At 45.8% G+C, this 12,855-nt stretch overlaps 1 long non-coding RNA gene across 1 annotated transcript; it reads right to left on the minus strand.

The window, feature by feature from the left end:
• Positions 1-12,412, minus strand: LOC131819653 (uncharacterized). Its single transcript, XR_009349270.1, has 3 exons — positions 12,283-12,412; positions 3,710-3,883; positions 1-476 (listed from the first exon to the last, which is right to left on the minus strand). It is a non-coding gene; the product is annotated as an uncharacterized LOC131819653 (long non-coding RNA).
• Positions 12,413-12,855: the final 443 nt, after the last annotated feature.

Genomic DNA, 12,855 nt, shown 5'->3' on the forward strand with positions numbered 1-12,855 from the left:
CAACACCCATAAAGCAACTCCACAAATATTTATTTAGTGGCTGCCACAAGCCAGGTGCGGAGCTGAATGGCAGCTTACCTGGAGGACGAGACAGGCATGGGCCATCCCTGCCTTCCCACAGCTCCTGGTCAGGGGAGGAGCCAGCCAGGAGAAGGCTGTTGCTATGCGCTCTGCTAAGAGCGTTGGTGGGAGCTAAAGAATCCTATGGGAGAATGGGGGCAGGGCAGGCAAGAACGATTCATCCCACTGAGTGCATCGGGGTAGGCTCACTGCGCTAATACGCCACCCGCCAAGTCTCAATGACTCCATGCGATCAAGTTTATTTCTCACTCATGTTGCAATCTGAGTGCTGGTTGGGGAGAGGGCAGGTGGGGCTCTGCTCCACACAGTCATTCAGGGATCCAGAGTCCTTTTATCCAAGGGGTCCGCTGCCCTCCCGCGCAGGGAGCGTTCTCCATGGGGTCCCCTGCATCCACCTGGCAGAGGAGGAAAAGACAGACTGAAGAGAGAGGGTGACCTAGGAGGTTTTTAACTGATTGGGATTTGAGAATAGGTCTTCAAGCCGTAGCCATGAGTCACAAGGCCCCACCACCTGCATGCGAGTGAACACATCGCAGTCGGTGCTGCACCAGACTTGGGAGGACAGAGGAAACTTCCTGGAGGGCTGATTTTTAAGCTGATACCTGGCGGGATGTTACATAAGATCTACCAGATAAAGGGAAGAAATGGAGGAGATGAAGGAGAAATTGAGAAGACCCTGCCTTCGGCTCAGGTCATGATCTCAGGGTCCTGGGATCGAGCCCCGCATCGGGCTTTCTGCTCTGCACGCAGCCTGCTTCCTCCTCTCTCTTTGCCTGCCTCTCTGCCTGTTTGTGATCTCTGTCAAATAAATAAATAAAATCTTAAAAAAAAAAAAAATAAGAATGCAGAGCCTGGCTGGCTCATTCAGAGGAATATGCAACTCTTTATCTCAGGATCGTGAGTTCAAGCCCCACACTGGGTGTAGAAATTATTAAAAATAAATAAATAAACTTTAAAAAGGAAGGAAGGAAGACAGAAAAAAAAGAAAGGCATAATTCTTATCTTCCTTTAGGAATGCATAACATTGACATTCATGGCAAGCTAAAGGGAAAGAAAGTTTTGCTTGTCTACAGGGCAGAAGGGAAGCTGTGGTGGCGCTGGATCAGGGCGGTTATCATAAGGGTTAAGGAATTTATCCCAATAATCAAAGACCCACAGAAGGTTTTTCAACTGAGGATCAAGTTGGCTTTCTAGAAAAATCTCTCTGGCTTCTGTGTGAAGAAGAGATTGGAAGGGGACCAGAAAAAATACCAGAAGAGCAATGGTCTGAGAAAAGATGGCAGTGTCAGCTACAAGAGCAGCTGTAGGAAGAAGTACACAGTCTCAGATGGGAAGAAACGGGATTTCGAGAACTCATGATGGATTAGGTGTGCAACTAAGCAGAAGACAGGAATAAGGACAAGGGCTGGGTTTCCATCTCAGAAGAGTGAATGGTCGGTGATTCCGTGATTCCATTTACCAGGAAGGGCAACCCTGGCTATCTGGAGTGTTTTTAAATGTTGGACTTGTTGAATTTTGATGTCTAGGGAACATGTAGAGAAGGATCCGCTTCAGGCAGTTATCACTGGGTCTTCAGACCAGTGATCAGACCCAATGGAAGAAAACAAGCACATTGCATCATGAAAATCAAGAAAAGAAATAATTTCATGAAGGTGTGGGTGGTCCACAGGATAAAGCAAAGGAAGAGCTGAAAACGGTCCATCCCTCAGGGAAGTCAGTGACATTCACAACCCCCAGACTGCAGAGGACTGCGGAGAAGGAGGCGCACCGCAGGCAAACACGCCTGCGCAGCTCAAACAGGGCATGGCTGAAGAGGAAGAAAGGGGTTCAGGACAGCGTCCGAGGGGTCTTTGATCTGCCAGCGGCAGGCATTCTTCATTTTCAGAAGGAAGAAAGGAAGATACCTTTCCTTGATCATCTTGGCACTTTGTAAGTTCTTTGGAACTTAAGCACTATCCTGGAGAAAGGAGTAGTGAATCCCAAATTCATTAATTTAACAAATATTTCGGGCGCCTGGGTGGCTCAGTGGGTTAGGCCGCTGCCTTTGGCTCGGGTCATGATCTCAGGGTCCTGGGATCGAGTCCCGCATCAGGCTCTCTGCTCAGCAGGGAGCCTGCTTCCCCCTCCCTTTCTCTCTGCCTGCCTCTCTGCCTACTTGTGATCTCTCTCTGTCAAATAAATAAATAAAATCTTTAAAAAAAAAAAATTAACAAATATTTCTTAAGCACTTACTACGTGACAGGCCATCACCTGCTGGTGCTTAAGCAGATGGGACTACAGCACTGTCCCCAGCATCCCCAGACCCCCAACCTATTGAATGTGCCTTCTAATGGGGCGGTACTCTTTAAGATGTTTCTACTCACACTTCTGACACCAAATGCATGGGATTTTTTTCCCCATATCAACCTATTTTCCAAGTCTCTGGACTTGCACTGGCTGTCCTATCATTTAATTCCACTTGAACACTAGCTCCCTGGAATTAGCACAGATCCCATAGGTTAAGGACTCAATCCCACAAGATTTCAGACATTTCAGACACCAGTCATCAGTGACCAGTGCCCCCAATGCCTACACTTCTGTCCAACTTGGCTACAAAGTTGGAGATTTCTACAACCACCTGTCAGGTTTGATAATGTCCTAGAAGGGCTCATAAAACTCAGGGAAACATTTTGTTTCCATTTACTGCTTTTTTATAAAGGATATAGCTCTGAAGCAGAGGACTGGATGAAAAGCACAGGGCAAGGCATTGGCGGAGAACACTCGGAGTTTCCATGTCCTTCAGAACAGGCCACCCGCCCCCAAGCCAGCATCCCTACGTGTTCACCAGCCCGAAGTTCTCCAAATCCCATCATTTGGGGGTTTTTATGGGAGTCCCATTACTTAGCCATGATTTATTAAATCATTGGCCATTGGAGATTAACTCCCCAGCCCCTATCTCCGCCCAGCAGGTAGAGGGAGGGAATAAGGCAGAAAGTTCCCATCCTCTAAACCCAGGGCTGGTTTCCCCTGGCCACCCGCCCCATTTGAAGCGCTCGGTATCCCACCAAGAGTCAGCTCATTGGCATAGACTCAGATCTGCTTGGAAAGGCCTATTATGGATAAGAAAAAACACTCTTCTCACCCCATCACCCTAGAAATTCCAGTGACAGAGAAGACACAGGAGCAGGGGTGGGAAGAAAATTCTGGTGTTCAGTTTGAGGTGATTATTCATTTGAAGATGTTTATTAAGCATCGATATGAGACTGTCAAGAAGACAGAGAAATGTGTGCTTAAATCTCAGGGAAGATGGGGTGCCTGGGTGGCTCAGAGGGTTAAACCTCTGCCTTCAGCTCAGGTCATGATCTCAGGGTCTTGGGATCAAGCCCCGCATCGGGCTCTCTGCTCGGCAGGGAGCCTGCTTCCCTTTCTCTCTGCCTGCCTCTCTGCCTACTTGTGATCTCTCTGTCAAATAAATAAATAAAATCTTTTATTTTTTAATCTCAGGGAAGATGCTGGAGATATTTATTTGGGAGTCTTTAGCATATAGCTCATCTTTAGACTTCAAACTGGTTGATACTAAGTTTCTGCTTCCTGGAAGAAGCAGCCAGAAAAAGAAATTACATTGTTACAGAAAGGTAAACAGTCTTACCTGTATCTTATCCAAGCTTGCAGAATGAAGTTTATAACTTCTCCATCAGAATGGGTTGCGGCTCTTTAAGCCCATCCAGGCATGACCGATCTGGAGCCAGGCAGGGCTGGGCTTGCTGGGAGGGCCAGGAAGGCTGCAGAGTTTCCAGCTCTCTCCAGGGCCCCTGCACAGCACCTGGAAACCAAGAGCTGATTTTGTGTCTTCAAAACGATTTGTCGGCCATGCCTGCTAGCATTTTTTTCACCCTGCTGAGACTTGTCAGCTGAAAAGCCAGAAGGAACACATCTGGCTGTTAGAGGAGCAAAACATTGCCAAACTAAGGGACACAGCATTTGGAAAAGTTTTCCATCGTTGGGGGTCATGGGTAATCAACCACGTCATCAACAAATAACACTAACAACTAATAATTAAGCCTTCCTATGTGCCCAGAACTCTGCTAAGAGCTTTGTATTCATCATCTCATTCTAACATTAAACTCGTGAAGTATTATTTTTATCCCCAGTTTTACATATATAAATAAGCACAGAGAGGTTAAGTGATCTGCATGAGGTCACACAGCAAGTAAGTCAAGAAGGAGGAGGCAAACTCAAATGGGTCTGACTCCAGAGTCCTGTGCTTTGGAGGAATACAAACAGCAAATGCCAGAAGCCGCCCATTCTCCTACCCTGCACTCAGTGACCAGAGAAGGTGTGAAGGTCAGGGTCCCCCAACACCAGCCTCCTCACCGGCCCTTAGCCCAGCGACTGCCATATCACTGGTGTCCAGAGCTTGCAGAATGAGTGAATAATTGAATGAACAAGCACACAAAAGAATGACTAACATCACCACATCGCAACGCGCTTAGCAATTAGCAAGCCTGTCTCTCCAGCTAGACTGTGAGCTACTGGAGGGCAGAGACGTAGTTGCACATTTTCTAACAAACGGAGTCAAACGTATTGGGTGGGGCTGATACACAGGTTAAAGGGCCTGGGACCTGAAGGCAACTCACTCATGTTCCAACCATGCCCCCTCTTCTAGACTCGCTGTGAGACCTTGAGCAAGTTATTCAACCTCTCTGTGCTCCTACTTCCTCCGCTGGAAAATGAGATTAGTAATACCTATTCCTTAAAGATACTTATCAAAATTAAATAAGACCTTGGTGACAGTAAGGTACTCAGTAAACACCTGCTGTGTGTCTGTGGAGCCAGAGAGAAAGAAGTCTCTGCTTGTCCCCTGGTGGGGTAGTTTGCACGCTGTAGCCTAGAATAAGTAGCATTGTTGAAGGCCCAGTATGTTCTAGGGACTGAGCTCAGCACCTTATAGGCAGCATCCGGTTTAATCCTTACAAGAATACAAGGGGCGCCTGGGTGGCTCAGTGGGTTAAAGCCTCAGCCTTCGGCTCAGGTCATGATCCCAGGGTCCTGGGATCGAGCCCCACATCGGGCTCTCTGCTCCTCGGAGAGCCTGCTTCCTCCTATCTCTCTGCCTGCCTCTCTGCCTACTTGTGATCTCTGTCTGTCAAATAAATAAATAAAATCTTAAAAAAAAAAAAAAAAAGTACGAGATGGGTTACGAGATGCGTACTCTCATTACCCTGCATTCCCGATAAGGAAGACGGAGGCTGAGAGGAATGAAATAATTGGTCCAAGAGTCACGAAGCAAGTAAATGCAGACAAAGGAATGGGTATATGCTGTGAGGTCAGGAGCCAGGTCTACAGGCTACGGTATCAGACAAACAGAAACAATTCTAGGCTTTCATCCAGGGGGACACTCACACATGGAATGGATTACAGAAATGAGCCAACAATCGAGAAGCCACGTAGGGCCACGTAGGGCCACGTAGGGATTGGTGGCTGCCTTCCCGGCCAGGGCACAAAGAGCAGGCGGCGCCCCTGTCTGGGGCCATCGAGGAGGAGCAACCAGAGCCGGGGCTGCCAGATGAGAGGCTAAGCCATAGAGGGAACTCAGCCTCTGCTGCAGATACTCCCTGGACTTGGGAAGAGCGGACCGTCCCACCATCCCATCTCCTGCCCGTCCATCTTTTTGCCTCAACTTAGCTGGAAGTCAGCTGGCCAGGTGGCGGTGGCACCACGGAAATGCCCTCTCAGCTTCACTTGCAAAAGATCAGGGACTGGACCCAAGATGGAACAGGACAGTGACCTGCGTACTGTCTTGTCATCGGAACCGCAGCGCCTCACATAGTGGTCAGCACATAGGAGACGCTTCCTAAATATGAAGGCAAGACAGAAGTTGGGGTGGGTGGGGGGGAAGCAGGTGGTTCTGAACCTCTGGGAGCAACCCCAGATGCCTACAGAATCCAGGCAGCTTCCACGAAGGCATGGTGCAAGCTGGTTATAGGGAGTGGTGTGGACTGTGTCAAACTGGGGGACCGTGCACACCCCTTCTAAACAGGGCAGCCCTTACAAAGCTGCAGCCACTCTCTGCCAAGCTGGAACACAGACTCAGTGTTGCCAGATCAGCTGACTTTTCAGGAAAAACTGAAAATCCTCCCCAGCCAGTTAAATCTACCACTTTTTAAATACTGGCAAAGGAACCAAATCCAGGTGAGCCTGGGACATCTTGTGGGGCCAGAAAGCAAAGGGGAGCTTATCAAAGACTATTTAGGGTCAAGGTCAAGTCAAGAGGACACAGGGCCAGGCTGCCAGGGCTCCCACTTGACTGAACTCGGTCATTTTTTTAAAAAAAGATTTTATTTATTTATTTGACAGAGAGAGAGAGATCACAAGTAGGCAGAGAGGCAGGCAGAGAGAGAGGAGGAAGCAGGGTCCCCGCTGAGTGGAGAGCCCGATGTGGGGCTCAATCCCAGGACCCTGAGATCATGACCTGAGCCGAAGGCAAAGGCTTAACCCACTGAGCCACCCAGGCACCCCGAACTGGGTCATTTTTAAGCATCAAAAAGAAAAAATGAATGCGTGATCCTAGAATGGATCCCGGAACAGAAGAAGGACATTACTAAAAAACCAAAACCTAAATAAAATTGTGATGTTAAGATAATAGTAATGTATCAGGGCACCTGCCTGCCTCAGTTAATAGAGCATGTGACCCTTGACCTTGGGGCTGCGAGTTCAAGCCCCACGTTGGGAGTAGAGATTACTAAAAATACAAAATCTTTTTTAAAAAAAGATAATAGTAGTGTATCAATACTGATTTCTCAGTTTTTTCAAAGGAACCACAATAACGAAAGATGTTATTATTATTACCTGGATAAGAGCATATGGGAACTCTCTGTACTATCTTTGCAACTTTTCTATAGATCTAAAATTACTCCAGAATCGAAGGTTATTTAAAGAAAATAATGAGGGGAGCCTGGGTGGCTCAGTGGGTTAAGCCTCTGCCGTTGACTCAGGTCATGATCTCAGGGTCCAAGGATCGAGTCCCACATCGGGCTCTCTGCTCAGCGGGGAGCCTGCTTCCCTTCCTCTCTCTGCCTGCCTCTCTGCCTACTTGTGATCTTTCTCTCTCTCTCTCTGTCAAATAAATAAAATCTTTTAAAAAAATAAAGAAAATAATGAATGCAACTGAATGAAACACCTTAATAGTCTTTTCAAAGATCACTGAGTTCGTAATGATACTCAGAGAGAGAACGAGAAGGAATTCGTCACCATTGGAAGTGGCTGTTGGATCAAATCCTTACCCTGAAAAATAGTGATTAAAGAGAAAGAATTGGGACACCTGGGTGCCTCAGTGGGTTAAGCCTCTGCCTTCAGCTCAGGTCATGATCCCAGGGACCTGAGATCGAGTCCCGCATCGGGCTCTCTGCTCAGCAGAGAGCCTGCTTCCCCCCCCCTCTCTCTGCCTGCCTCTCTGCCTACTTGTGATTTCTCTTTCTGTCAAATAAATAAATAAAATATTTTTTAAAAAGAGAGAGAAGGAATTTATTTTTTAAGTAGGCTCCACACCCAATACGGGGCTTGAACTCACACCCTGAGATCAAGACCTGAGCTAAAGAGTCTGAAGCTCCACTGACAGAGCCGCCCAGATGGCCTTACAGGGAAAGACTTTAATCTGCCCTCGTCAATGAGGGGAGGAAGCTCTTCCTGACAGAAGCATGTCCCCTCATAAATGATGAATGAAGACTAGCACTAGAATTTTACAACCCTGGATGAAATCATTGGCTCAGGATCCATCATCTCCAGAAGCTGAAACCATGAGGTGAAAGGTTCAAGGCAGGCTGGATCATCATGTGCTGCCAATCATCGGCCCACAGAGCTCCTACTGGTTACAAGTGAAGAAACTGACAGCGCCTAAACCCACTCATCAATCTTAGCTTTGGTAATGAGACAGCCCGTCTCCGAGCCTTCTGGTGTGATTCAACAGGACACCCACAGCACCAACTGTGAAGAATTCTTGCCAAAAATGTCTGGCCACAATCGGATCAGACCTTGAGATCTAGCTTCCAGTGTACCGCAAATACAAGAGCAAAAAGGGTCAAGTTAAGTACACGGCAGGAAAGCAATCAGCCAAAGCCGAGAAGGGAGAGCGTTCTAGCAGTAAGACAATGCGCTTCGTTTCTCCGACAAGTCAATGACCTGGAAAAAAGGGAGGAGAGGCGATTCCAGGCTTAAAGAGACTTGGGAGATATGATCAAACACAATTTGTGGACCTTGATTGGGTCCTGGTTTGAATCAAGTGTAAAAGACATTTGGGGCAACTGTGGCTATGGAGGGAGTGGATGAGAGCACAGAATTGGGGTTCTTTTTGTTAGGTGTTACAACAGTGTCGTGGCTCAGTAAAGAAGGGTCTTTTTTGTTTTTTTTTTTAAGGATGCCTATTGAAATATTTAGGGATGAAAGGGTATTTTGACCATAAATACTTTCAAACACTTCATCCAAAAAAGAAAAAGGACATGCGTATAAAAAGTGATGTATATACGGATATTCCTTATAGGACTCTCTCTACTTTTCTGTACGTTTGAAATGATTCATAATAAAGAACAAAAGACAAGTGCAGGCTGAACAAGCAAATTCACTTAGCCCACAAATATTTACTGAGCACCTACTATGTACCAGGCACTGATCTGCGCCTTGGGGTTGTAGGGATTGAAAAAAGTGTTAAGTCCTTGCCTGCTCTCCTGGAATTACACCCCGTTGGGGCAGAAAGAGAATCAAGCAATCAAGCAGGTAAACTCTAATACCTGTCGAAGTGTAACGTCTGAGAAGCTCTACAGAGAAGAACAAGGACGAGAGGAACGTCGATATTGGGGAGATGCTGCTATTTTATGTGGGATAACGAGGGCAGACTTCTCTGAGGGGCTGACATCGGAGCAGAGACCTAAAAGTGAGAAAAACAGCCGCTGAGAGGCCTGGTAGAGGAGCAAGGCGCCTGGGTGGCTCAGTGCGTTACAGCCTCTGCCTTCGGCTCAGGTCATGATCCCAGGGTCCTGGGGTCGAGTCGCGCATCGGGCTCTCTGCTCAGCAGGGAGCCTGCTCCCTCCTCTCTCTCTTTGCCTGCCTCTCTGCCTACTTGTGATCTCTGTCAAATAAATAAATAAAATCTTTTTTAAAAATAAATAAATAAAAGCCATAGGAAGAGCAAGTGCAAAGGCATGAGGTAGAAGCATGCTTCGGGGCATTCAGGAAGCAACAAGGAGACCCATGTGGATCACACAGGAATGCCAAGAGGGTGAGGAGTAGGAGATGAGTTCAGAGAAGCCGTGAAGAAGCAGGGTCAGAAATAACAGGGGAACTTACACGCCATTCCGGCTCTTACTCTGAGGGAGATGGAAACCATTAAAGGAGGGACATAACCGGACTTCGGGGTTTTTTGCTATTATTCTGTATGGAATACCTAACCATACAAAAGTAGAGAGAACAGTACACGACACTCACATACCCATCACACAGCTTCGTCTCCGGTTCACGCTGAGTCCCCCACACCCTCCTCACCACCAGAACAGATTATTTTGAAGTAAATCCCAGATATCTTACCATCTCACCTATACATATATTCATATATATGTATAAATAAAACATAAAGGCTCCTTTTAGAAAACCCACAACAAAAACACCATCACACCTAAAAAAAAAATGAGTAAGTCCTGAATATTGTAAACTATTGAGTGTTCCATAATTGTCCCAACTGTCTTATCAATAATTTTCATAGTTTGTTTGAATCAGCATCCAAAGAAGAAGAAAGAATCACAATTATTTACAAAGCTCTTGAGTCTATTTTGCTCTCTAGGATTCTCTTTTTTTCTTTCACTTTTATTGAGATACAACTGACGTACAGCACTGTGTAAGTTTAAAGAGTACAGTAAGTTTAAAGAGTACCTGGGTGGCTCAGTGGGTTAAGCATCTGTCTTTGGCTCAGGTCATGATCCCAGGGTGCTGGGATGGAGTCCCCCCCTGGGCTCCCTGCTCAGCAGGGAGCCTGCTTCTCCCTCTGCCTGCTACTCCCCCTGCTTGTGCGCTCTCTCTCTCTCTCTGATAAATAAATAAAACCTTAAAAAAATAAAGTGTACAGCATAGTGATTTGACCTACATAAACTGTGAAATAATTATCACAATAAATTTAGTTAACATCCATCATCTCATATAGATGCCAAAAAAAGAAGGACGGAAGAAAGGAAATTTGGGTTTTTTGTTTGTTTGTTTTTTGGTGATAAGAACTTTTAGGATTTACTCTCTTGGCACCCTTCAAATATACCTGTGGCTCTGATAACTGTAGTCATCACATTGTACCTTCATCCCCGGTATTTCTGTATAATTTGAAGTTTGTACCTCTTGTCTACCTCCCTCTGCTTCCCCTACACTCCACCCTCTGCCTTGTAACCACAAATCTTATCCCTTTTTTTTATGAGTTTGGTTTGGTTTTTGTTTATTTTTAGATTCCACATATAAGTGAAATCATACAGTTTTTGTCTTTCTCCGACTGACTTATTTACTTAGCCTAATGCTATCGAGTTTCATTCATGTTATTGAAAATGGCGGGCTTTCCTTATTTTTTGTGGCTGAATAATATTCCACTGCATATATAAACCGCAACATCTTTATCCTTTCATCTGTCAATGGGCAACTGGGTTGTTTTCATGTCTTATCTATTGGAAATAACACTGGAACAAACATAGGGGTGCAGATATCCCTTGGATAGAGTGATTTCATCTCCTTTGTATTTATACCCAGTAGTGAAATTTCCAGATCATGTGGTAGTTCTCCTTCTAATTTTTTGAGGATCCAGGATTCTCCTTCAAATCTATGTTTCTGTTTTATTTTTCTATTGAAAAAACTGGTTCATTTGTCCTATAGAATTTCCTACCATCTGAATTTTCCTGCTTATATCTCCATGGTATTATTTAACACATTCCTCTGTATTTTTTAAAATAAATTGGTAGTTATATCCAGAGACCTAATCTGATTCAAGTTTACTTTTTTTGGCGGGGGCAGAGAGGCAGGATTATTTCATCGATCATTCATGTTGGGGCACTTTTGTTGGAAAATGTATGATGTTTGATTGCCCCTTGTGTCATTATAAAAGCAGCTACAAATGATTTCTTTTTTTTTGCCTAGATCTGTTAATTCTTTAGAAGTTTCAAAGTCTTGACATTTCAGGGTACCCGGGTGGCTCAGTGGGTTAAGCCTCTGCCTTCCGCCCAGATCATGATCCCCAGGGTTGAGCCCCACATCTGTCTCCCTGCTCAGCGGGGAGCCTGCTTCCGCTCACCACCACCTCTTCCTGACTCTCTGCCTACTTGTGATCTCTCTGTGTCAAATAAATAAATAAAATCTTACAAACAAAAACAAAGTCTTGATATTTCATTTTCTCCTTCTTTCATTAGCTGGAATATACAGATATACAGATATGAAAAGTTTCCTGCATCAGCTATTTGATGACCCTGCACAGGCCAAGCAGAATACATGCCTGGCTCTTTCCCTTTATAAATTTTCAAAGTAATGCATTAAGTCCCTAGTGCATTCCTTCTCTCTGGCCACATAGCAAATTACCTACATCGTGGCTTAAAACAATGCACATTTATTATCTCACACTTTCTGTGGCTGAAGAATCCCAGCTTGCTCAGCTGGGTCTTCTGCTGCAGTCTCTCATCTGGCTGTGATCAAGATGTTGGTGGGTGCTGGGGTCCCACGAAACAGCTGCACTGGGGAAGGATCTGGCGCTGAGATCGCTGACTTGGTTGGAGGAGGGTCTTACACTAAGGGTGTTAACACCAAGAGGCTACCTTGGGGACCACCCTACGGTTGTCCTGCCCCACCCAGCAGCCTCCAGAGGTGACTGTTGAGTTTCATTTCTTTGCTCAGTATGACCTAGATTATTTAAATCTTTTTTTTTTTTTTTTAAAGGCAGCTCCACGCCCAACATGAGACTTGAACTCACGACCCTAAGGTCAAGACTCGCATGCTCTACTGACTGGGCCAGCCAGGCGTCCCAGTATGACCTGGATTATTAAAGCATAAAAGGATTATTCTTGGCTGCTGTGTGGCAACTCCAGGGCAGGGGAGCCTGCTGTAAGCATTGCCACAGCCTCATCCTTTGCTACCTCCATATTAAATATTATGACTTAAACATCATAATGACACAAAGGCTGTGAGAACAAGCCCCAAGTGAAAAACATTACCCACCTGGAGCACTTTCTGGTGGCTGTTACTGGAAAACCGCAACTCCGACGGAGCAGAACCAGGCTGCGGACAGGACGCCGCCCCGGAGCACAAGCGGGACTTAAACCGGAGGACCCTGGCTCCAAAAAGCACCAATGAGCGGCCTGACGAACCGGCCATATCGACCAATCAGAACGAGGCCCTTCCAACCAATCAGGACAAGGCCCTATCAACCAATCAGAAGGAGGCTTTTTTTTTTTCTTTTTTCCCTAATTAGCATATTGGCGGGGAGTGGGATCCTGAGCAGGAGCTAAGACTCGGTTGGGTTCCACCGATGGCTGGGTCCGTCCTGTTAGTGTCTTCCTTCAGCGGGGGCGGGAGCCTCAGTAAAGCCTGTGCCTTTGATTTTTGGGGTCTGGTCTCCTGTCTGTCATTGTAGGGCCCCAAAATCTGACTCTAGGAACAGTACTATGTAAGAGTAGATAGTTGGCTGCTGCCTTTTTGTTGTTGTTGTTGAAATGGTATTGTTCCATATGTGATTAAACTCTAACTTTTTTTATTTTTTTAAAGATTTTTTAAAAAATTTATTTATTTGAC

The sequence above is a fragment of the Mustela lutreola genome, chromosome 17 (assembly GCF_030435805.1).
Source record: "Mustela lutreola isolate mMusLut2 chromosome 17, mMusLut2.pri, whole genome shotgun sequence".
Taxonomy (NCBI): domain Eukaryota; kingdom Metazoa; phylum Chordata; class Mammalia; order Carnivora; family Mustelidae; genus Mustela; species Mustela lutreola.